The sequence below is a fragment of the Pleurodeles waltl genome, chromosome 3_1, assembly GCF_031143425.1.
Source record: "Pleurodeles waltl isolate 20211129_DDA chromosome 3_1, aPleWal1.hap1.20221129, whole genome shotgun sequence".
NCBI classification, from domain to species: domain Eukaryota; kingdom Metazoa; phylum Chordata; class Amphibia; order Caudata; family Salamandridae; genus Pleurodeles; species Pleurodeles waltl.
Genome location: NC_090440.1, coordinates 1,743,949,100 through 1,743,971,985, shown reverse-complemented (window position 1 = coordinate 1,743,971,985; position 22,886 = coordinate 1,743,949,100).

Sequence of the window (22,886 nt, the reverse complement as noted above, 5' to 3'; positions counted from 1 at the left end):
TATTATAATACCGTTACCAGGGGGAGAGCAAGGTTTGAATTAAACTTTTTAAAATATTACAATTATGACTAATTATGCTGGAAATATTGGGAGAAAACCAAACACTTAGGTATTTCTTTTTACAGGGGCACCAAGTAAAATTAGTAATAGTGAACATGTATTGATGGCACTGGAAATTCAAAGGTAAGATTTCTGTTTTAGAGAAGTTTAGTTTATAACCAGACATGCCAGAATATAAATTAATTTCATTAAAAAAAGGTGTTATGGAGAAATATAAATTGCCAATTAATGTGATCAAAAGCCTTTGACGTCAAGAGACAAGGCTGCAAGGGCAGACTGAAATTTCTCAGCAGATTCCAGAATATTAGGAAACAACCTGGCGTTATCAGCAGCAAGCCTACTCTTAAGAAAATCAGACTGATTGGATTTAACAAGACATGGGATAAAATTTTCAAGGCATGATGCTAAAATCTTGGCAAAAAGTTTGCAATCATAGTTAATTAATTAAATGGGACAATAGTTTTTACAAAGGGTATGATCCTTATCTGGTTTTGGAAAATCACAATTAGTGCTTCCAGAACGGAGCCATTAGCTTTTGAGTCAAAAAAAAAAAAAAAAGAATTAAAACGTTCAAGGAGTTTGGGGCAAAGATATGTGATTTAGATGAAAAACATCTGGGACAGGGGCTATAGCTTTTTTTAACGATTTAATGGCATCAATGATTTATTGAAGGGTTATGTCAGCTTCAAGGGTTTCAAAATCATCAGAAATAGAAGGAGATGTGGGAAGATTACTAAAAAAAATTAATGTCAAGTTCTGAAGGATTGGTGTCTTCAGTATATAAGGATTTGTAGTAATTTTGAAAAACACCAGAAATTTCAGAATCAGAGAGTGCCAATATATTAGTAAGTTTATTATGAATTGGCACAATATTTTTACATTCAGATTTGATCTAAATAATTAGCTAACATTTTACCAGCTTTGTTTTGGCCTCCATGATATTTCGATTTAACATTGAGCAGGGTATTATACACATCAGTAGTGGCAAGTTTAGTGAGGGCAGACTTGGCAGCAATTAGTTCATGTAAAGCATATAAGGATTTAGAGGTATAGTAAGAATGTTTAAGTGTTTTAATTTGTTGTAATAACCTAAGATATTGAGAGTTTACAATCCTATTCCTCTTGGACAAGAATGCAATTGTAAAAGCCTAAAAAGATGCTTTAAAAGCATCCCAGTTATTAGAAATGGAGGAATATTTGGACTGATTAAATTGAAAATATTCAGAAATAAAAGCAGCGTCTTCTGGGATAAAACTTTTGTCTGATAAGAGTGAGTTATTAAATCTCCAGTTTAGTAACTAAAATATAATTAATTCTTGACATGGTATGATGAACATTTGAGAAAAATATAAATTCAGAAGCATCAGGGTAACAAGTCCTCCAAACATCAGATAATTGACGAGAGGCAATAGCCAATTGGAATGCTTAGTGGGATTTATCAGGGTGGAATTTACATTTAGATTTCCCAGCAAAAAAGGGTCTAGACACTGGTTAAAGTCTCCTGCTATAATGATATTGGGTTTATCAATGTTAGTCAATTTTATTTTAATGGAGTTCCAAAATGCAGGATCTGGTTTAACAGGACCATAAATATCAATAAGAAAGATTTGTTTATTATAAATGATAACATAGGCTAGAACACATCATCCATCATTATCACATTGAGTTGATATAATCTGTCCATTTAGAGAGTTATGGAACAGGATAGCAACACAACATGTATTTTAATGGCAGGAGAGAAAGCAACCTGGCCTATACATTGTCTTTTTAGTTTAAGTGATTCCACATCATTACAGTGTGTTTCCTGTAAAAAGGTAACATGGGGGTTAAACTTAGACAAATGAGGTAGTACCTTCTGTCTTTTAATTGGATGTCCCAGACCACAAACATTCCACGAAACAACTTTAAGCATACTGGGGATTAAGCGGATAAGGGAGACAGGAACATGGATGGTGAGCTGCAAAAAAACATGAAATGAAACAAGACACTGTTTATGATATCGACATAACATATAGGTACTATAGTTTTGATACTGATGCATAAAAAAAAGAAATAAGGAAGAAATTACATAAATACATAAAAAATAGAGAAAGGGTACAAGGGTGGGATAGACTATATACAGAAAGATGAAGAGGCAGATCAATGATAGAAATCCAGATCTGAGGTAAAGAGCATAAGAAATGAGCATGAGGCGTGTGAGTACCTCAACAAGAGTAACAGCAGAGAGATAGAAAAAAATGCTATATATAAAAGAAAGCCATTATATTAAAGAATAAGGAATAACTTGTAATACATATACACATCACAAAATGATATTAAGAACATTAAGCATTGTTATTCAAAATATTTGAAGAAATGACTTTAGCTTGATAGGATCGTCAATAGATCTTGAAGTTCCCTCGTTAGTAACTTTACTTATACACGGATGTAGAATGCCATAACGTCGATTCAATTGTCTCATTTGAGGCTGGAGGTCAAAAAATGATTTTCTTCTGGCGTTTGTAGCATTTCATAGATCTTGAGAAATGAAAATGTTATGGCCAGACCAGATAAGATGACATTTTTCTTTAGTAGCTTTCAAAACCCGCAACAAGTCAGTGAATTCCAGAAATAAGACCTCTAGGTCTAAATGAGTGGAGTTGAGGGCGGCCAAGACGATGTGCTCACTGAACATTCAACGGCGGAGTATTTTGAAGACCTAGCAGGTCAGGTAAAAATTATTTCAGAAAAACAAGGAGATTTTCAGGTTTTCAGGTAGACCATACAGGCGAAGATTGTTCCTTCTATTTCTTTTTTCAAGGTCTTCAGTATGAATTTCAAGTTTTTGAATTTCTTGTTCTAGCACAGGGATCTTGGTAACCTCATCTGGAAGATCACTGACTCGCTTTCCCATCGCAAACATCTTACTTTCCATAGTAATCCAATGGTCTTCGATTTGTTGCAGTTTTTCGTTAGTTGCAGACATAAAAGGTTTGAGACCCCTCACTTCATTAAGTATAGTATCCAAAACAGGGTTATGAGAAGACATGATGGGTGATCATTCTTGGCCCTTTTAGGTTTGCTCCAGATGAAGAGGGTTTCGAAAAAGGGAGGAGATCACTGGCCATTGTGACAGATTGTACAAAACGATTTGGAATCTTTTGGAGATGTCTGGTTCTGCCCATGTACTATGTAGATGACATATATGTGTAGATTTCTTCGATAGTATACAGTGTATAGATAGTATTACAACTGAAAGCTTGAATAGTACTGTAGAGGCTGATATCCAAGGAGGAAGAAGTTCTGTTCAGTCCCACACAATAGGAAATAGATGAGGCACTTGTAAAGTGCAATGAAAAATATGTAGGACGAGAGAATCACTTCATATTAGGTCACATTAAGTTCCACACTAGTAAAGTAGTTGACAGTCAACATTACAGGCTCATTCACTGCTGCAGTATAAATTATTGCCACTTATTACTGATGAAATTGAGGAAGACAGTAATGGTACCAAATGTTGTTGATAATTAAAGGCCGGCCAATGCGTTGTTTCAAGTGTGATTAGTGAGAAAAAGAAAAACCGAACTCTGTGCATCAATGAAATAGCGACCGCAAGAATCTCAAATGAACCCACTGCTGCAGCTTCAGGATGAAGAATGGGCATAGAAAAGCTTCCCCATTTGCTGAAAATATGGCCAAAGCGAAGCAGAACCTGAAGAGTTGGCTCGTTCAGAGCAGCACATGGGTTTGAGGCCAATGCATTGTTTGAAGCACGGTTTGTAGAGAAAAGAAAAACGGAACGCAAGAGGTACAATAACAAAATGTCAGGTCCGCTCGCCTCTGACAGGAACTCACCACCTCTACTCCGGGATAAAGAATAGGCATGGAAAAGTCTCCCTGTGCGCTGAAAACGTGGCCAAAGCAAAGCGAAACATGAGGAACTGCCTCATTCAGGGTAGCACACAAGTTTGAAGGCTTTAAAATAAAAGAAAGCTCTGCGTTGACATGGGGCTCAACACTCCGCTGTCATCTTGATCAGTGAGGAAGCACGCCCCCCGGCAGATATTATTGCTGATTGAAAAGACCATTAGCTAATGCCTAAAGCTCATTGAACCACAGTAGTCGATGGCTAAAAGGGGTTATCCAAAAACCTCTTTCTGCCTATGTATCTGTGTGCGCCAGATTCAGTTCCAGGAGGTATACAGGGCAGGCACGGGTTACTGGACCATGATCATTGTGTGTGGGGTGACTTGCCGCTTGTATTTGCAAAGGCTTTGCAGACTGTGCCAAGTACACCATTTCGGCACTTAAATTTCAGGTTACACAAGGCTAGCAGTTAAAGGCTGCTCATGTAGTGCACAAGCTCTAAAGCTACAGGCAGAATGACGTCATGTCCAGTCCAGTGCTTACTTTTAGGCAAAAAGAAAATACTTTAATCTTAAAGCAAAACTAAATGCCACACATTTCATTAGGAGGTAAAGCTACAGGGGTGTAATCTAATTTATGATCGAAGTAAGGCACTACCCCCCTCAGGTGCCCTCACTCTTCTCTAGGGGCTCCAAATGTCTGCAGCCTCCTGTAGGACATATGGGAAAATGCAGCTATCAAGTTAGGTGCAGTTCACGCTGGGTTACCCCACTGGCTAATGCATAGATCAGTTCAATGGCTTTTGCCACAAAGAGTTCATGCAAGTAAAATGTCTAGTGTTCACAAGAAATATTTCTCTGTATGCCCAGTCTCAGTCTGTTCAGTTAGGCCCCACCTTACCTATTGGTGGAGATGCGGCTCTAGTTGTGCTGGTGGGTGCTTCCTGCAAACTCATTCCTGTAGCAGCAGCTTAGGTAGTGCAGGTTTGCAACAGCAGGCTCACGTTGGTCGTAAACTGCTGGGAGAGGAAGATGCATGAGAGCAGGTCAAGTCTACATGGCTCCATACATCTTGGGCAGATGCAGCCTCTGGGCTGAATCAGGGCTTCTGCATCGGTCATGATTGTGGCTTGTCTTGAGGCATTTGTAACAGTAGGCTGAGGCAGCACCAGTCTTTTAGACACACACATGAGGTCACGTATGACATAATCTTGCTTCTTACTTGAATTTGTTGGCATAGTTCACAACAGCATCTAGTTGGGGAGACGCTACTACAACATGGGGCACTCCTGACTTCAGTGCCACTGGCAGTCCGCATTTCAGTATTTCTCACATAGAGAACACCCTGAAATTCTCTTGGATATCCTCTCCACCTGAAAGGCCAGGCATACTCCTTCCCCTCTCTCAGCAGGAACCATGGTTTTTAGGTGCTAGGCAGACCTGCAGTTACTTCAATTAGTACTGAAGACTTCAGGTAATATCACCACACCTCTGGAAAATTGGCTGTCAGACACCAGCCCTGGCAGCAAAGCAGCTCTTTGAGTACACTGTGGATCATTCTTTTCTTGGCTAAGAAGAATTTGGAACCGGAAGAAACCAGGAGTGGTTTTGATCTCACTTCATTATAATTTTTCAAATAGGGGATATGGCTCCACTAAGAAACCATTATTTTTTTCCAAATTATGGGATCGGGCTACTATAATGTGAATTTCTCTCCTCAGTGTTACTGCCTTTGGAAACCTGGTGGCGTGATCCACCACAACAAAGATATACTTGTGAGCTGAAGTTAGGTAGAGGAGTACAAAGGGCCAACAATGTCAATATCTACCCTCTACTGGCAGTGGCACTAATTAAGTCTTAGTCTTATTTACTGACTTACCAAACCTCCTTGTTCCAATCATTAAGAAGTGAGGTACCTGTGCCTCCACAGACAGGTTTTAGTAAGTCCAATCTCCCAACAAAAACATACCAAAAATTAATTCCTCCCTCTACAACAAGGATATATGGCACATCCTTACCGTACTATGCCTGCAATTTTTTAAATAAACCAAATGTTACTTGATTTTTGCAAAGTACAAAGCATACCAAAAACTCCAGAAGTGCACAGGTGCCACAAGCATGTATCAACATTCCATGTGCACTCACCCAATTGTGCCCTGCAACCCATAATAATCCAACAATTTCCCCCATATATTTTCATGTTTATGAAGACACCCACAAGCAACGTACATTGGCACCTCCAATTTTGCGCACCTGTCCATGACTGCTTGCCATGCCGCCGAATTCCATTATCGAACTATGTCCCTTCTAGCCACCAACATACCCACACCCATCAGCAGGTGGTCACTCCTGGGTCCCCCAGGTGTTCCATCAAACCAAGTAGAACAATATGAGGAGTAAATTAAATCAGGTGGTGCAGTATACGTGTAAGTGTTTGGAGTACAGTAGACAAATACCTCTTGATCACTGGACAGGACCATGTCACATGGAAGAAGGCTGCTGTGTCAATATCGCACCTACAAGCAGGTGGACGTTTACCACCTCCTGTCCACCAGAGATTCAACGTTGTCAAGTATGTGGTGTGTAAAAACTTCAGCTGGATCATGTAGAACCTAGATGATATCACCAAATCTCTAGGTGCCATAAGAACATCCCTCCATTTGCTGTCTTCCAGGTGACCAACACACGAGTCCCAGCGGACCTTCAAAGGGACAAATAAGTCTGGTAAATTGTGAACAAGGGAGCTGTAGAAACTAGAAATGCTACTGTGCCACAGGGGACCCATGAGCAATTTGGCCTCCAGAAGGCTAAAGTCAGGCACCCCCCCCCATAAGCTCTTAGTGGGAAGCCAAGGCATGGCAGAGATGCAACAACATAAAGAATTGGGTTGGGTGTAAATGAAAGTTGGTCTGCAAATCTTGAATGGATAGCATATGTGCACCTAGCCACACATCCCCCAGCCTAGAGATGCCATTGAGGTCCCTTGTGGTGAAACCTGCTAAGTTAGCCTTGTGGTGTAACCAAGTGCCCTGCCAAAGGTGTGTGCGCATAGTCTAGCCCATCCACCTGGTCCAATGCAATACCAATCTCCATGTCAGTAATACAGTTCTAGTGAGGTCGGGGAGGTCACAGGAAAGGGAGTTCCATACAGTCTGTCCACAGTGGTGTACCAGCTCATAGACATCCTGTTCAACCGTACAGGCAGAATCACCCCACCCACCATGGAGCCAGTCATTGAGGACCGACAACTGAGAGACCCAATAATTGAGTTGTAAGTTTGCCACTGTTAATCCCTCATCAAAAGTAGATGGTCTACATTTCCTGGACACAATGTGAGGCATCCAACCGGCCCAGAGAAATGAGCACACAGTGGAGTGTAACCCTGTGGACCAGTGTTTGGGCAGAGGTGGGGAAGGTTCTGCAAGACATACAAGAATCATGGTAAGATCATCATCTTAAAAAGAGCCACTCTTCCCAGTAGATTAAGTGAGTTGGGCCCATCTATCCAGATTTTTTAGCATTTTAGGGATCAACGGTGTCAAGGTAAGTGACCTTGTGAGTGTAGGGAGGAGGGAAATATATATCCCTAGGTAAAGGAAGTTCAATCTGCGGATCGGTGGCAGAGTGCGCCAAGGCATAACTAAAAGGGGCCCATTCAAGGGAACAGAAATCGATTTGGGCTAATTGACCAGAAGGCCAGAGGCCTGCCCAAAATATTTCAGCATATGGCGTAGTCTTGGATCAGTAGTCTCTGGGTCGGAGGCAGATGTATGACCTTAAAGAGCCTATTGGCCAGGGCTTTAGCATGTATTTTGAGCACACTGTTGATGAGAGGTTGAGCGATAGGACACGAAGTTGTCTTGGACAGGGGTGTCTGGCCTTGTGAAGAACCAAAATAGTTGCCACACTAAGCCCCTCTGGAAAGTGACTCTTAGCAATTGCTTCACTGTACATTGACATCAAATGGGGAAGTAAGGACTTGCGGAGTTCTGGAAATATTCAGCTGGGAAGCTATCTGGGCCCAGTGTTTTGCCGGTTTTTATATCAGAGAGGGCCTAATTTATTTTCTTGGGGGTTGGTCTAACTCAGCCCTATTCAACAACGGTAAAGTAGCCAGCAGTAAGTCAGCTATCAACGGGGTAAGAAACTCCCTGGGGGCCCACATGTGGTGAGTGTAGAGGGAGCAATAGTAATCCACAAACACCAACACTATGGCTCCGGCGTCCACGGCTCTCCCACGGGCAGGGTTCTCTGTGCATGGTATCAACCTGTCCACTGTATTGTGTGTGGCTAGCCAACAGAGTAGCTTACTAAGTTTGTCCCCCCAACCTTAAACCATGCTTTGGGATGCAATCCAACAGGACCGGGCCTTGTCGAGGCAAAGCTGCCTCAGGGATGTCCTGTCAGTCCCTACCTGGCGGGATTCTGTTTCCTCTGCTTGAGCTATATGGACCTCCAGTTCCTCTACCTGATAGAGTTGCTGCCTAGCAGGGGCCCGGAGGTGCGAGTGAGAAACACCCAACTTACGGGCCTTGCCCACTGCCCACAAAGTCGGAGGAGACCCCACAGAGCCTGTAATTAGGGCAAGGTAGGTGTCCAGCTCCTGGGAAAGGTCAAAACCCTCAGGATTTGCCAGGCACCAAGCAAACAGCTGCCAGATAGGATGTTCAGATAGCACCCCCCCCCCCCCAATCCAGATTAAGACTGCGTAGTAGTCCGAAATTCCATGGGGAAAAATATAGGACCCCCTGGTAAGAATCAAGTCCATGGCAGGTACAAGGACTAAGTCAATTCAGGACAGTGTTGTGTGTGCTGCTGACGTATGAGTGTATGCCAGTGTCTGGGTTCCACACCCATTAGATGTCACACAGCCCAAGACTGGCTGTCCAATCTGTCAGCTACATGTTTGGGTGCCTGATCTCCCGGAGCAGTCTTTGGAGGCTGACATCATCATTTTGAAGTCTCCGCCCAGCACCCTAATGCCCCGTAGGAGAGCTAGTAGTATGGCCTTCACCACATTAAGGGTGGGCCAAGCAATCAGGAGGGGGAACGTGTAGGCACACCAAGTCGTAAGCCTGGCCCACAATCACGCCTTTAACCACCATATACCTACCCAGTGGATGAGATATGCTGCAGGAGACCACCATAGGGACATGTCTGTGCATAAGGATGGCCACCCCCGGGGATCCCCTGGAGTGTCCAACATTAAACACCCTGTCAAACCTGTAGCGGGCCAGGAATGTGCTTCGGGAGCCTAAAAGGTGGGTCTCCTGTAGCATGAGGCTGTACAGTGTCATGTGTCTTGAAAACACTGCACTGTGTTTAATGTGGTCGTTAAAGCTGTTAACATTTCATGTCATAATTTTAGGCACGGCCATGGGATAAGGCACTGGACAGGTGGGAAGCAAGACCCCTGCACCTGGGTCCCCTCGGCCTCCCCCTGGGCAACCCTTGGGAGGCAATTAACTCTCTGAAGTCACATAGAGGAGAAAAAGGGCGATTGAGCAGAAGTATGATCTGTATTGCTAGAACTGAGGCCAACAGGGCCAAAAATATCACACAAACGTCCTCCCCAACTCACCCTCCCCACCCGCACTTCCACCTAAGAAGCATCAATCAATCAATCAATGACACTTATAAAGCGCGCTACATACCCGTAGGGTCTCAAGGCGCTGGGGGGGGGGGGGGTGCCGCTACTGCTCGAATAGCCAGGTCTTCAGCTTCTTCCTGAAGGAGAGGTGGTCTTGGGTCAGGCGCAGGTCGGTCGGTCGGGAGTTCCAGTTCTTGGCGGCCAGGTAGGAGAAGGACCTTCCTCCTGTAGTCGCTCTTCGGATGCGGGGGACGGCGGCGAGGGCGTGGTTGGCTGATCGGAGGTGGCGCGTGGGAGCGTAGAAGTTGACTCGGCTGTTGAGGTAGCTCGGGCCTTGGTCGTGTAGGGCTTTGTGTGCGTGGGTGAGGAGGCGGAAGGTGATTCTCTTGTTGACGGGGAGCCAGTGCAGGTCTCTCAGATGTCCGGAGATGTGGCTGGATCGTGGGATGTCGAGGATGAGTCTGGCTGAGGCGTTCTGGATCCGCTGGAGTCTCTTCTGGAGCTTGGCGGTGGTACCGGCGTAGAGGGCGTTACCGTAGTCCAGTCGGCTGGTGACGAGGGCCTGGGTGACGGTCCTCCTGGTCTCGGTGGGGATCCACCAGAAGATCTTCCGAAGTGTGCGTAGGATGTTGAAGCACGCCGAGGAGACGTTGTTGACCTGCCTGGTCATGGAGAGGGAGGAGTCCAGGATGAAGCCCAGGTTGCGTGCATGGTCTGTCGGTTTGGGTGCGGTGCCCAGGGCGGGAGGCCACCAGGAGTCGTCCCAGGCGGAGGGTGAAGAGCCCAGGATGAGAACCTCCGTCTTGTCCGAGTTCAGTTTCAGGCGGCTGGTCGTCATCCACTCGGCTACCTCTTTCATCCCTTCGTGCAGGTTGGCTCTGGCGGCGGCGGGGTCGTTGGTCAGGGAGAGGATCAGCTGGGTGTCGTCGGCGTAGGAGATTATGCTGAGGTTGTGTTTGCGTACGATGGCCGCGAGGGGGCTCATGTAGACGTTGAAGAGGGTGGGGCTCAGAGATGATCCTTGTGGGACGCCGCAGATGACTTCGGAGGCCTCTGACTTGTACGGTGGTAGGTGGACTCTCTGTGTTCTTCCGTCGAGGAAGGAGATGATCCATTCCAGCGCCTTGTCCTTGATTCCGATGTTGCTGAGGCGCCGTACTAGGGTGCGGTGGCAGACCGTGTCGAATGCCGCGGAGAGGTCTAGGAGGATGAGGGCCGCTGTTTCTCCATTGTCCATCAGGGCTCGGATGTCATCGGTGGCGGCGATGAGGGCGGTCTCGGTGCTGTGGTTGGCTCGGAAGCCGGACTGTGAGGGGTCCAGGGATCCGTTCGTCTCGAGGAAGGCGGCCATCTGCTTGTTGACGGTCTTCTCGATGACTTTGGCTGGAAACGGGAGAAGCGAGATGGGGCGGTGATTCTTGAGGTCGGTGGGGTCCGCTGTTGGTTTCTTGAGTAGAGCGCTGAGTTCGGCGTGTTTCCAGCTCTCGGGGAAGATGGTGGTGTCGAAGGATGTGTTGATGATGTCTCGCAGGTGGGGTGCGATGACAGCGTCGGCCTTGTTGAAGACGTGGTGAGGGCAGGGGTCGGTCGGTGATCCGGAGTGGATGGAGTTCATCGTGCGGATGGTGTCTTCGGTGCTGATCGGGGTCCAGGCGTGGAGGGTGGTGGTGGGGGGTGGTTGTTCGGTCATGGTGTGCGTTGGTTGGTTGTTGAAGCTGTTGTGTATGTCCGCGATCTTGTTGTGGAAGTATGAAGCGAGGGAGTTGCAGAGGTCTTGTGATGGGGTGATTTCGTTGTTTCCTGCGCTGGGGTTGGAGAGCTCATTCACGATGTTGAAGAGTTCCTTGCTGTTGTGTGCGTTGTTGTCCAACCGGTCCTTGAATGCTGTTTTCTTGGCGGCGCGGATCAGCTGGTGGTGTTTCCGGGTGGCAAGTTTGTAGGAGGTCCTGTTGTCCGGTGTTGGTTCCCTTTTCCAGACTTTCTCGAGGGCTCGGAGGTTCTTCTTGGAGCATTTGAGTTCGTCGGTGAACCATGGGGCCTTCTTGCTGCCGGGTCTGCTAGGCGGGGTCCTCAGCGGGGCGAGCTCGTCCGCGCAGTTGCTGATCCACTTCGTGAGGTTGTCGGCGGCCTGGCTGGGGTTCGCTGAGCTGGCAGGAGGGTGCTGGCTCAGGGAGGTGGCGAGCTGGTCTGCTGTGATCTTGTTCCAGCTTCTGTGGGCGGCTTGTTGCTGGTGTTGGTGGGTCGTCGTTCTCTTGAAGGTGAAGTGGACGCAGCTGTGGTCCGTCCATTGAAGCTCTGTGGCGTGGCTGAAGAGGATGTCTGTGCTGGATGAGAAGACGGCGTCGAGTGTGTGTCCGGCGAGGTGGGTGGGGGTGGACACCAGTTGCTTGAGTCCCAGGTTGGCGAGGTTGTCGAGCAGGGTGCTGGTGTTGTGGTCGTTGTTGTTCTCCAGAAGCATCTGCTGTTGCTGTTAACACTGGAATAATCAATGTTGATGCACACAATACAGTCATATGCACAAACAAAGTTCCATCACCATTATTAGATTCCCCCATCGTGAGCTTTCCGTCAGCCCCAGCACAAAGGTAACGTGATCAGGCAGGTGCTGAGACCTAGGCCTGAGAATGCAAACCGACAGGACACAGGTGGGGTGACACGTAGCTGACAGGTAATGCGCAAACAAGAAACTTATATCAGATCTCACAGATAGGCTCAGCAACACAACACTGGTCCTCTGTTTTCATAAGTTTCTTTCGCTTTGACCGCTGGCCGAGACACACGTGGTACGCATAGGCTCTGGAAGTGATATAGGGCCCTACCTCAATTTAACTGCGCTAAACAGGTTTTCTCAGTGCTACTGGTTTCTTAACACTTCTAGTATCTGAAAGAAGTGAGAGGTGTGCTCACTTGGACCGCTGGGTGTGACACAGAAGCTACGCATGACCCCTGTTTGTGACATAGGGTGTTATTCGGGCATTAGGGAATAAGAACAATTAGGATCCAGGAGATTAGGCAAAGCTTTTGTTTGGCCAGGAAGGGCCTATGGTTGTTGAAGTTATTCCTTTTTTCTCCGCATAAATTGTTGATAACTTTGCCCCAAAGCCTATATGAACAGGATTATCAGGCTCACCTAGTCCTGAGTACTGCGCAGAGCTTCCCCTGGTCACAGGTTATCAAGCACTAGGAGTGGGCTAAGGTATTTCTGACCAGGTCGTCCCTTTAACTTTTGTTCTTCGTCAGCCTTTCGTGCCAGTTGAAATGATCTTTTGATATTGCAAAACTAGTAAATTAATGCAACTGTGTTTGCCTTAAGTGTTGTTTTGTCAAACCCTAATGTGCTACAAAGGTGTTGCTGATTCTCACAAATTGTGATTTGATACCAAAGTAAGGCTCGTGATTTTGATGTCAAATTTCATGCTGTTTTGAATTAAAAATTTAATTTTTTCCTAGGTTGTGATCCTTCATATGCATTGATATTTGTACTTGTTGAAGGTTTAGTTTGATGCATCTGTAAATAACGTTGAGCTAATTAGATCTAGTAATCCCCATGTATATTTGTCCCCACTACTAGAGTAGAACTAGTGATACATGTGTACATATTCCCTGCTCCCAGAGTAAAACTTAAAATCCTCTTAAAAAGGAAAAGATAGAAGCATATAATCCTCTAAACACATAAAAGCTAAAAGTGTAACTGTCCCTAAAGACTACCCATATTTATCATTGAATTGCCCCTAAAGCATATGCAAAATAAGTTTCCCACACAGGCAAAAAAAACGTGACAGGTTTTGCCACGACTGGCAAGCACGCACTAAGGCAAACAACTGACCCGTTTCTTTGAGGAGAACAGTACTCTGGACCCTTCCCTGGATTCTGCAACAACCACAGCATCAAAACTGCCCTCATCGCCATGACGACGACATCAGAACCATACTGGGCAGCAGCGAACTCACGGCCCTCATCCTCCTGGACCTCTCAGCCGCGTTCGACACAGTCTGCTACCACAACCAACGCACATGCCTCAGCAAAGCAGGAATCCAGGACAGAGTTCTGGACTGGATCACCTCCTTTCTCACCGGCAGAACTCGGAATCCGCCTCCCTCCATTCCGCCCTGAAGCACCAAAATCATCTGCGGCGTACCCCAGGGTTTGTCCCTCAGCCCGATCCTATTAAACATCTACATGGCTCCGCTTGCTAACATCGCCCTATTTCACAACCTCAACATCATCTCATATGCCGATGACACCCATCTATGTGCCATGGGCTCAGATGGAAAAGGAAGGGCTAAGAGCCAAAATGCCGCCGGTGTCGTATGGGGCAGGGAAATGGAGCTCATGCTTCAAGAAGAATATCGAGGGAATAACCCAAATGATGGGCGATGTTAAAATTCTGCTAACTAGTATTATCGGAGAGAAGACTAACACTGTGTTTGCCCGAGCCCGCATCACAGCAATTACACTGACAAACATAGAGCTTGACGGGCCGCATTCAATTCACAGAGGCACCAAATATGGACGGCCTTGAGGGAAATGTTTCCTGACTGCTCAGAAACCAAGAAACCTGGGGTGACCATAACCGATTTTTTAGACAAGATTAGAGAACGGTGGGGACAGGAAACAGGACAACCTTGGACCAATACAGGCCCCCAGGTCATATTCTTTTGCAACATTTTCAAAAAATGAGCTGCCCGCAGAAACACAAAGTAGATTGGACAACATAGCAGGGTTAGACACTAAACCCTGGTGGAAGATACAAGCTCACAAACTGAATTTTCACAAAAGGAAACAGGAAAAGGACAGGGAAAAACAGGAGCATTTTCAGAGAGGCCCTGCTAAGTTGGTCCAACATAAATTGAGGAAGACCGCCCTAGACGGGGCCAAATGGCGTGCAAATGGTGTCAGTTTGGAAGGGAGCTCCTGTGCAAAAACCCAGAGGGTTTAAATGTAGCTATAACGATAGAAACCAGGGAGGATGGCAGCAGCCACGCCCCATAGAATATCATTATTGCCACAGAATGGGCCAGATGAGCAACAGATGCTGACTAAAAGCATATGAGCAGAAGTCGATGAGCCGGGGCCAGGCCCCGCAAAATGTCATCCATAAAATCAAGGCCAGGGTAATCAGAATGCACCTTATATTCAGTCGCAGGGAAATCAGTCCACTGCCGCACCACCAGAACAGGGGTCAGTAGGTTGGACCAACACATGGAATCAGCAGCCACAGACTGGGAACCAAGCCCAACCAGGACAGGGGTAACAGCCACTGTAGAGAGGGATTGCTGTTTGGGGAAATAATTCCTTCACACAGACGCAGAGCCCAAATGCGCATTACAACTTAGTACCACAAATGCAAAGCATCCCTTTCATACACATCTCAAAATTCACTGTACCTAAAACTCAAAAGAAGGACCAATGAGACAACATTAGAGATTTAAAATCATTACTTACATTTGGAAACCTCAAGGCTGCTGTGTGGCTGTCAATCAGGAATCCTCACTAGAGTCTGCTACTTAAGGGCCCCGGCTGGAGTCTAGGCCCCAATCTGCTGCTGATCCCCCACTGCAGGGTCGATTGACCACACCCCAGAGGGAAGGCAGTCTGACGAAGGGGGGCAGGGCAGCTCCCCCACCAGTGCTTAATTAGCAGGCACCCAGGTCCCTGCACCCACAAGTCAAATGGGACCGGTTCCAATAACCAAGTCAAAAGGCCCCCATTCTTGGGCACTGAGCCAGGACTGGAAATCCTTTGTCGCATAGTCCTACCAGCAATAATGCCCCCTAACATTTAGCAGCCCCAGCCAAATGGGGGCCTCCTTTCAGTTCCAAAACAAAACTGTTCTCCAGCGTTTTGGAGCCGGGCTTCCAGTACACTTGGGATAGCACAGACCCATAAGCTCCCCAGCACACACACAAGTTCTGACAGATTGCAAAGCACCACATGGTGTCGAGTCAGTGGAGAGGGTTCGCCCGAACGTCCAGCCATCCTAGTCCATTCCCATAATCCAGGCAAACTTTGATGAAGTTCCTGCCTTGCTCCAGACTCTTCCATGCAGCAATATTTTTGCCTCCTCCTTTCCCTGAAAGCTTTACAAGTAGCAGCCTGGAACTGTAGGTCCAAAAAAGATATGGTCCGAGGGATAGGGGCTACCAGGGGAAAAGGGAGTACGACAGATCCATCATAGCTCCTAACAGAGTAAGAACACAGATATATGCTCACCCCACATCAGGTTTAGCAATCAGATAACACAAAAGATCTCCCACACACCATCTGAAGGAAGCAACAATCCCAATTTCAAACACTGCCAATCAGAGACACATGGCGGCCGAAGAACAACTCTCTGACCCCCTCCAGTTCACAACAATTAAAACAACAAATCATGCGAAGGTCAAAGGAAGCCCAAAGACCAAGAAAAAGAAGCCCAAAGCTAGCCCAAAGGAAGCCCCTATAAAAGGGCGTAGTCAGGACACTAGGCGCCACTTATGAGGGTCACATTGCACGCCACATGCCAGGACTAAAGGAGCACACACGTGACCCTTAGGGCACGTTGTGATCACCAAACAACACTCAGTGCAACATGCCTCCTCTTCATACATCCCCGTGCACGTGTAGGTCAAAAACACTGCCACACTGATGGCACCCCCATGCACACAATAGGGGGCTGGAGGGCTAGCAACACCACAGAACAAATAAAAACTACCCACGTGCTCACGAAAACCACCCTGTTAAACATACTCACAGATGCACACTTAGGCACAGAGAGGGAGGATGCCCAACAACCCATAAAAATTAAAAACTTTCATAAACAATAACCCATTTTTCCCAACTAGGCATCCCAGGGTGGAGCCATCTTCTGATGCCTTACTAAAATCACTTAAAACGCATGAATTCCTAAGAAATAATTGGCAACATGTAATGAAGTAACATTTTTTTCTTTTATGACAGCCAAACCTAGCTCTTATACAACAGGTCTACAGTTGAGCTGCTATGTGCACCACCTATACAGTGAACCATTACTTTCTCAGCGGCCGCATCAGTTCCCCCAACAGGATCAAGAGCCACAAACTGCTCCAAGCACTTTCTGTAACAATACCCCCAATAGGATTAAGAGCTACAATCTGCTCCAAGAACTGTCAACATCAATACCCCCAACAGGATCCCGAACCACACCTTGCTCCAAAGAGACTTTTCGAACTGTTTACACCCATGAAAATCCCATCACCAGAGGCTTACGGACATCTCCGCCAGAATCATCTCAAGACACACAATGTTGCACAAGTTATTTGTTTTTATACATTTATACACCCTCTGTATACAAGGAGTGCTACCGCATCCATGCATTTCTAAAAAGTGGCAATGTCTAATGGAGTCTATTCAGAAATCACCACTGCGCTTGTGTAGGGACATCTCCCACATCATCTATAATTAAACTGCACCCAACGGTAGCATTCCACATGCACTACACAGCACCCTTCTACACAACACGTGGTATCAGCACATGACCTCCGTGGGTTCCAGGATATCAGCCAGGTAATGCTACATCTGTTCGCTGATACCACATGCAGTAGGTACAGATATCCGAAGAGGTAGCTCTTGAAAAAACAAAATGATTTCTCCACCTTTACCTATGTAAAATTAGGGCCAAAATACAACCTAATAGAGTAGAGCTCGCTAGAGCAATAGTAAATCTGACCTGCTGCAAGACCAATCCTAGAGCACTGTACCTTCTCACCAAGCCTAGTGATATGCAGGAAGGGCACTGTAGGAAGCTGGCTCAGTATATACTATATCAAATTGAGATATAGTGTGCACAGAGTCAGGGGTTCCCCAGAGGCTGTAGTAGATAATACTAATGCTCGCTTTGTGGTAGCGTGGTCGAGCTGTTAGGTTTATCAGAGGGTAGTGCAAAGCATTTGTTTTCCACACACAGGCAATAAATGAAGCACACACACAATGACTAACTTCAGGCCAATTGTTTTTATATAGCAAAAATATATTTTGTTACTTTATTTCTAGAACCACAAGATTCATGCTGCACGTAAGTACATTTGCAAGTAAGTATCCAACATATGTATCAATACCACTTTGTTTCAAATTGGCAAGTTACATGGTTTTTGAATAAATAGCAATACTCTGTTTTAAAAGCTGACAGTGCAATTTTCAGAAACAGTTCTAGGGGAAGGAAAAGTTAGCACAGTTTTGAGGTAAGTACAAGACTTACAGTACCAGCCTCCAGGGGTTAGGATGTCCACAGGTTGGGGTTCAAGTTAACCCCCACCCACCACCAGCAAGCAATAAGGAGCCAGCTGGGTGCAGAGGTCAAAGTTGAGGTCGATTTAACATGGGATCCTATGGAGACTGGGGGCACACTGAATCAGGCCTGCTTGCAGGTAAGTACCCACGTTTTTGGAGGGCAGACCATGTTTATTTAGAAGAACACCGGGGGGCCATAGGTCAGCACCAACCATACACCCTCAGCGGCGTATGGGCAGCCGGGTACAGGGTGCAAACACAGCATTGTGCTTCCAATGCTTTCCTATAGAGGAGCCCGGGGTCACAACAATGCTGCAGGTGATGTCCATGGGGGGCGGTTTCAGGAAACCAAAGGCTGGACAAGGAGGAGGACCACCTGCTGAACATTGCTGCACTGAAGGTCGGATTCCCCAAGACCAGGGGCCTGCGGGTGCAGGGGTACCTTTTGGCATCAGGAATCTTCATTCAGTTAAGTCGCGTTCAGTGGGGGTCCTCTGAATTCTGGCTGCAGGCATCGTCCTGTTGGACAGGAGGGGTCAACCCAGGGTGGGCATTTGATCAGAATTGCCTGGGGGCCAGCTCTAGTCAGCTGGGCCACCTGGACACCGGCCGTGGGCGTCGGCTGCAGAGTGGGAAGGACTCGTGGATCTGGGGCAGTTCTGGAGTCCTTGGATAGAGTTTCTTCTTGGACAGGACTCCTGTCAATGGGAGTTCTTGGTCCTTTGGGGTGCAGGCAGTCCTCTGGAGGCTTTTCAGAGGTTGCTGGTCTTGCTGGATGCGCCACCTTCTTTTAGCAGAGCTTTAGAAACTGGAGACAGGCAGGTAGGGCTGGGGCCAAGTCAGTTAGCATCTTCAGTCTTCTCTGCTGGGGGTCAGCTTAGCAGACCTGCTTGTTTCTTCTTGTGAGGTTGCCAGGAATCTGACAAGCTGGGTTGAGGGGAGCCCTTAAATCCTGGACTTAAGGGTGTTACAGGGGTCAGAAAGCAGTAGCCAATGGCTACTGTCCCTGAGGGTGGCTACACCCTTCCTGTGCCCACTCCTTTTAGGGAGGGGGACACATATCTAATCCTATTGGTCCCTGTCCTCCAAACTAAGATGGAGGATTTTGCAAGGAGGGGGTCACCTCAGCTCTGGACACCTTAGGGGTGGTCCAAGCTGAGGTGGTCACTTCTCCATGTTTTCCCTAATGTTCCCGCCAAACTCACTGCCAAAAGTGGGGCTTTGTCCAGGGGGTGGGCATCTAGCTGGACTTCCCTGTGGCACTGTAAAAAGAGGCCTGAGCCTTTGAGGCTCACCACCAGGTGTTACAGCTCCTGCAGGGGGAGGTGTGAAGCACCTCCACCCAGTGCAGGCTTTGTTTCAGGCCACAGAGAGCACAAAGGCTCTCACCCCATGTGGCCAAAAAGTTGTCTGGAAGTGGCAGACCAGGACAGACTGGTCAGTCCTGCACTAGCAGTTTGGCTGACAAACAGAGGGCATCTCTAAGATGCCCTCTGGGTGTATTTTCCAATAAATTGAACACTGGCATCAGTGTGGGTTTATTGTGCTGAGAAGTTTGATACCAAACTTACCGGTATTCAGTGAAGCCATGGTGGAGCTGTGGCATTCGTAATGACAAACTCCCAGCCCATGTACTCAATATGGCCACACTGCACTTACAATATTTAAGAATGGACTTAGACACTGTAGGGGCATATTGCTAATGCAGCTATGCCCTCACCTGTGGTATAGTGCACCCTACATTAAGGCTGTAAGGCCTGCTAGAGTGGTGACTTACCTATGCCACAGGCAGTGGTTTGTGGACATGGCACCCTGGAATTGGTAGTGGCAATTGCAGTGTACATGTGCATGGTGAGGGATCCCCCAGGATGGCATAATACATGAAGCAGCCCTTGGAGACCGTCCCTGGCCACAGGGCCCTTGGTACCATGGGTACCTTTTATAATGGTCTTAACTGTGTGCCAGGGTTGTGCCAACTGTGGGAACAATGGTAGTTTTTTGGGAAAGAACACTGGTGCTGGGGCCTGGTTAGCATGATCCCATCACACACACAGTCAAGTTGGCATCAATATCAGGCAAAAAGTGGGGGGTACCCATGCCAACAAGGGCACTCTCCTACAGGCGCCGTAGGTGAGGATACTGTTTGGCCCAGAGATTTTCCCCACTGCATAAATGCATCTGCTTCCATCTGTGATCCCAGGGTGGCATATAGTATATCTGGGGCTATGTTTGTTAACAACAAGTGGACCCTAGACATGGAGTTTCAGTGCAGGGTCATCCATCTTGATGATACAAAGGGAAATGGGTCTTGTAAGGAGGGTTAAATAACAGCATGGATACCCAGTTTCAAGAAATCTGGGATACTGAGACAGCTAGGTCCTCATGGGTAGAAGGGAAGGGGCAACCCCGAATTGTATGGAAACTCAGGCTGTATTCCTTATGTTTCACAGGCAAAGGAACAATTCTGCTGGGCATGACGGAAAACTGTGGCACAATCCTGCACATTATGTACATGCAATGGGGAACCTTCACACTTATGGACACCTACTGTCAATGCAGCAAGTTTGCTTACACCCAGCTCGTCCCTGGATGGCGTGCCCTCTTCTCCCTCATCACCATACATATCCTGACCCTGGTCATTCCCGAAGAAGATCTGTCAGAACTGTACCAACACCCCCTAAGGAAGAAGACAACTCTGTTGCATCAGGCTTGAGAGAAAAGAGATGCAGATTGTATTGAACCCAGCCAAAATAAGGACATTCCAGAGGAATTCAGACTGCTCACAAATGCCCACGTATCAGCAGGCAGGTCCATACCCTTCCTTACCTTGCAGACAAAAGTGAATGCCCGCTGGTTGAAAATAACCAGGTGGAAAGTGCTCAAAATGATGAACAGTACTGAGCTCCTTAATGCAACATCGGTACGTGTTGGACTTGATGACCGCAATGGACCATGGGGTTTGCATGAAAATCAATAAATCTTGCTGTACTTTCATACCTGGCAATGACATGGACTATGGAAATCTCACTCTTGCTATTCAAGCATTGCACTGACTACAGAAAGACATGCATGAAGAGGGAGGTGCCCCTGAACAGGAGTGGTTTGCAAACTGGTTCTCCTTGCTCCCCCAGTGGCTGCCTGGTCAGTGCACGTCATTTTTGCCCGTTTTCATCCTACTACTGCTTTTGTGTGGTTTCCTGCAACTGGGTGGTTCCTGCTGTAAAAACAGTCCTCAAATCAGGTAGATTGCAGGCAGCTAGGGAAGTGGGACAACAAGCCCCCCCACAATGGGACTGTCATGACGTGTGGGGGGTTGGATGGTGGAATGTTAATATTGGAATAATTAATGTCAATACACACAATGGTCCCACCACCATCATTAGATTCCCCTGTCGTGTACTCTCCGTCAACCCTGGCACAAAGGTACATGGTCAGGCAAGCGCTGAGACCTAGGCCTGAGAGTGCTGACTGACAGGTCACAGGTTGGGTAACACGTAGCCGGCAGGCAAACTCACAAACAAGAAACTTAGATCAGATCTCACAAATAAGCGCAGCAACACCACAATGGTCCCAAGGAGATTGGCCCCAATAAACATATGGGCCAGAGGGTTGTGTGCATTCCCCAAAACACCTTAAAGTTAGATGACACATGTACTTAGGAACACATGGCCAATCAGAACACACGCAGTGACCAGGCACCCCTCAGGTTGGACATCTGGACACATTACTGACTGGCTGACATTGTGCTCACACAAGGTCGAGGCCCACCTGTATTTTTTACAAGAACCTTATTTAATACTCAATGACAGCTGTTCACATTTTCAATGTTTTTTGTTACTTTATGGTACTCAGAGAAATGTATAAAAATCACTCTAGACTGATAAACTTTGAGAGACAATCCTCAAACCCCGGTTCTGTAACTGCTCTCCCAGCTGTAGTGTTTGTTTAAACAAACCGCTCTTGTTTTGCCAAATGCCTCTTGTTTTCTGTTTTTTAAAATAAATTCAGGTTTGAACAACACCCTAACAATAACAGAACACTCATGAAAGTAACATTACTGGGGACATTCTCCTAGGTCGTCCCTCCAGAGGCTGACTCCACAAGCAGGATAACAGGCTGTTGGCAAAGCTAGTCATATCAGCTCATGGGCCAAGTCCTTGAGTCAGCCATCATGGTGCTCAACATTGCTCCCCTGAGAGGATAACCCTCCGTCTAGGGGATCCCAGGCATCTGTCATCAGGCAAGCAACCTTCGTCTTAATAGTCACCTATGCGCTCTACCACATCTGACACCCGGTCGCCCACAATGCACAGGTCTTGTCGCAGAAGAGCAGTATCGACCGCAACTTCGCCAATCTTCGTTTCCAGTGCCAGCTGGGAGGCCTGCAGTATCACTGAGGAATTCGAGGGGCCAGACTTTGATATAGGGGCGCTATCCCCATCATCTGATTTAGGTTATGGTAGGGGACTAAACATGACGATTTTTGTTTGTGCGTAAGTCAGAGGGGACCAGCATGCCCCTTATTGTGACCAGGAATGGTGGAAGAGCCATAGCAGACCATTCCGAGGGGGGTGGCAACGGAGCAGGAAGCAGTAGAACGGTGTGGGAAAGTGGCTGTCTCAATCTGTTGCACTAATCCACCTGCTTTAGTATCTGTCCGCGATCCCGGCAGGATGAGCAGTCAGGGTGAGGCTGTGGTGGGGGTCCAACCAAGGCAAAGCTGGGGGCCCGCAGGCTAGCACCCCCAGTGCCTACAAAGGCAGGTCAGGAAAAGTCCACAGGGGCTGGCCAGGGCTCCACCCACTTTATGAAGGTCCAGCAGACAACAGGAGGAAGAGTGGGGGCCATTGGTGAGGAGGCCTCAGCAGGAAGCAGGATTCAGTGAGCCAGGCGGGTACACACCAAAGAGACTTGAGGAACTGACTTGCCAGCCCGGGGAACGCCAGTGGTATAGCAGCATGAGCAGTCAGGCCCCCGCTGTCCTCCTACCACACCTCCAAGGTCAGGCCCCCCAGCAGCACCTCACGAAGTTCAAGGGGGGGGGGGGGGAGGGGGACAACAGAGGAAACAACAGTATGTCAGTGGGCCCAATCACCCCAACAACTACATGAAAAAAAAAATGGGGGCTTCCCCAGCACCACAAT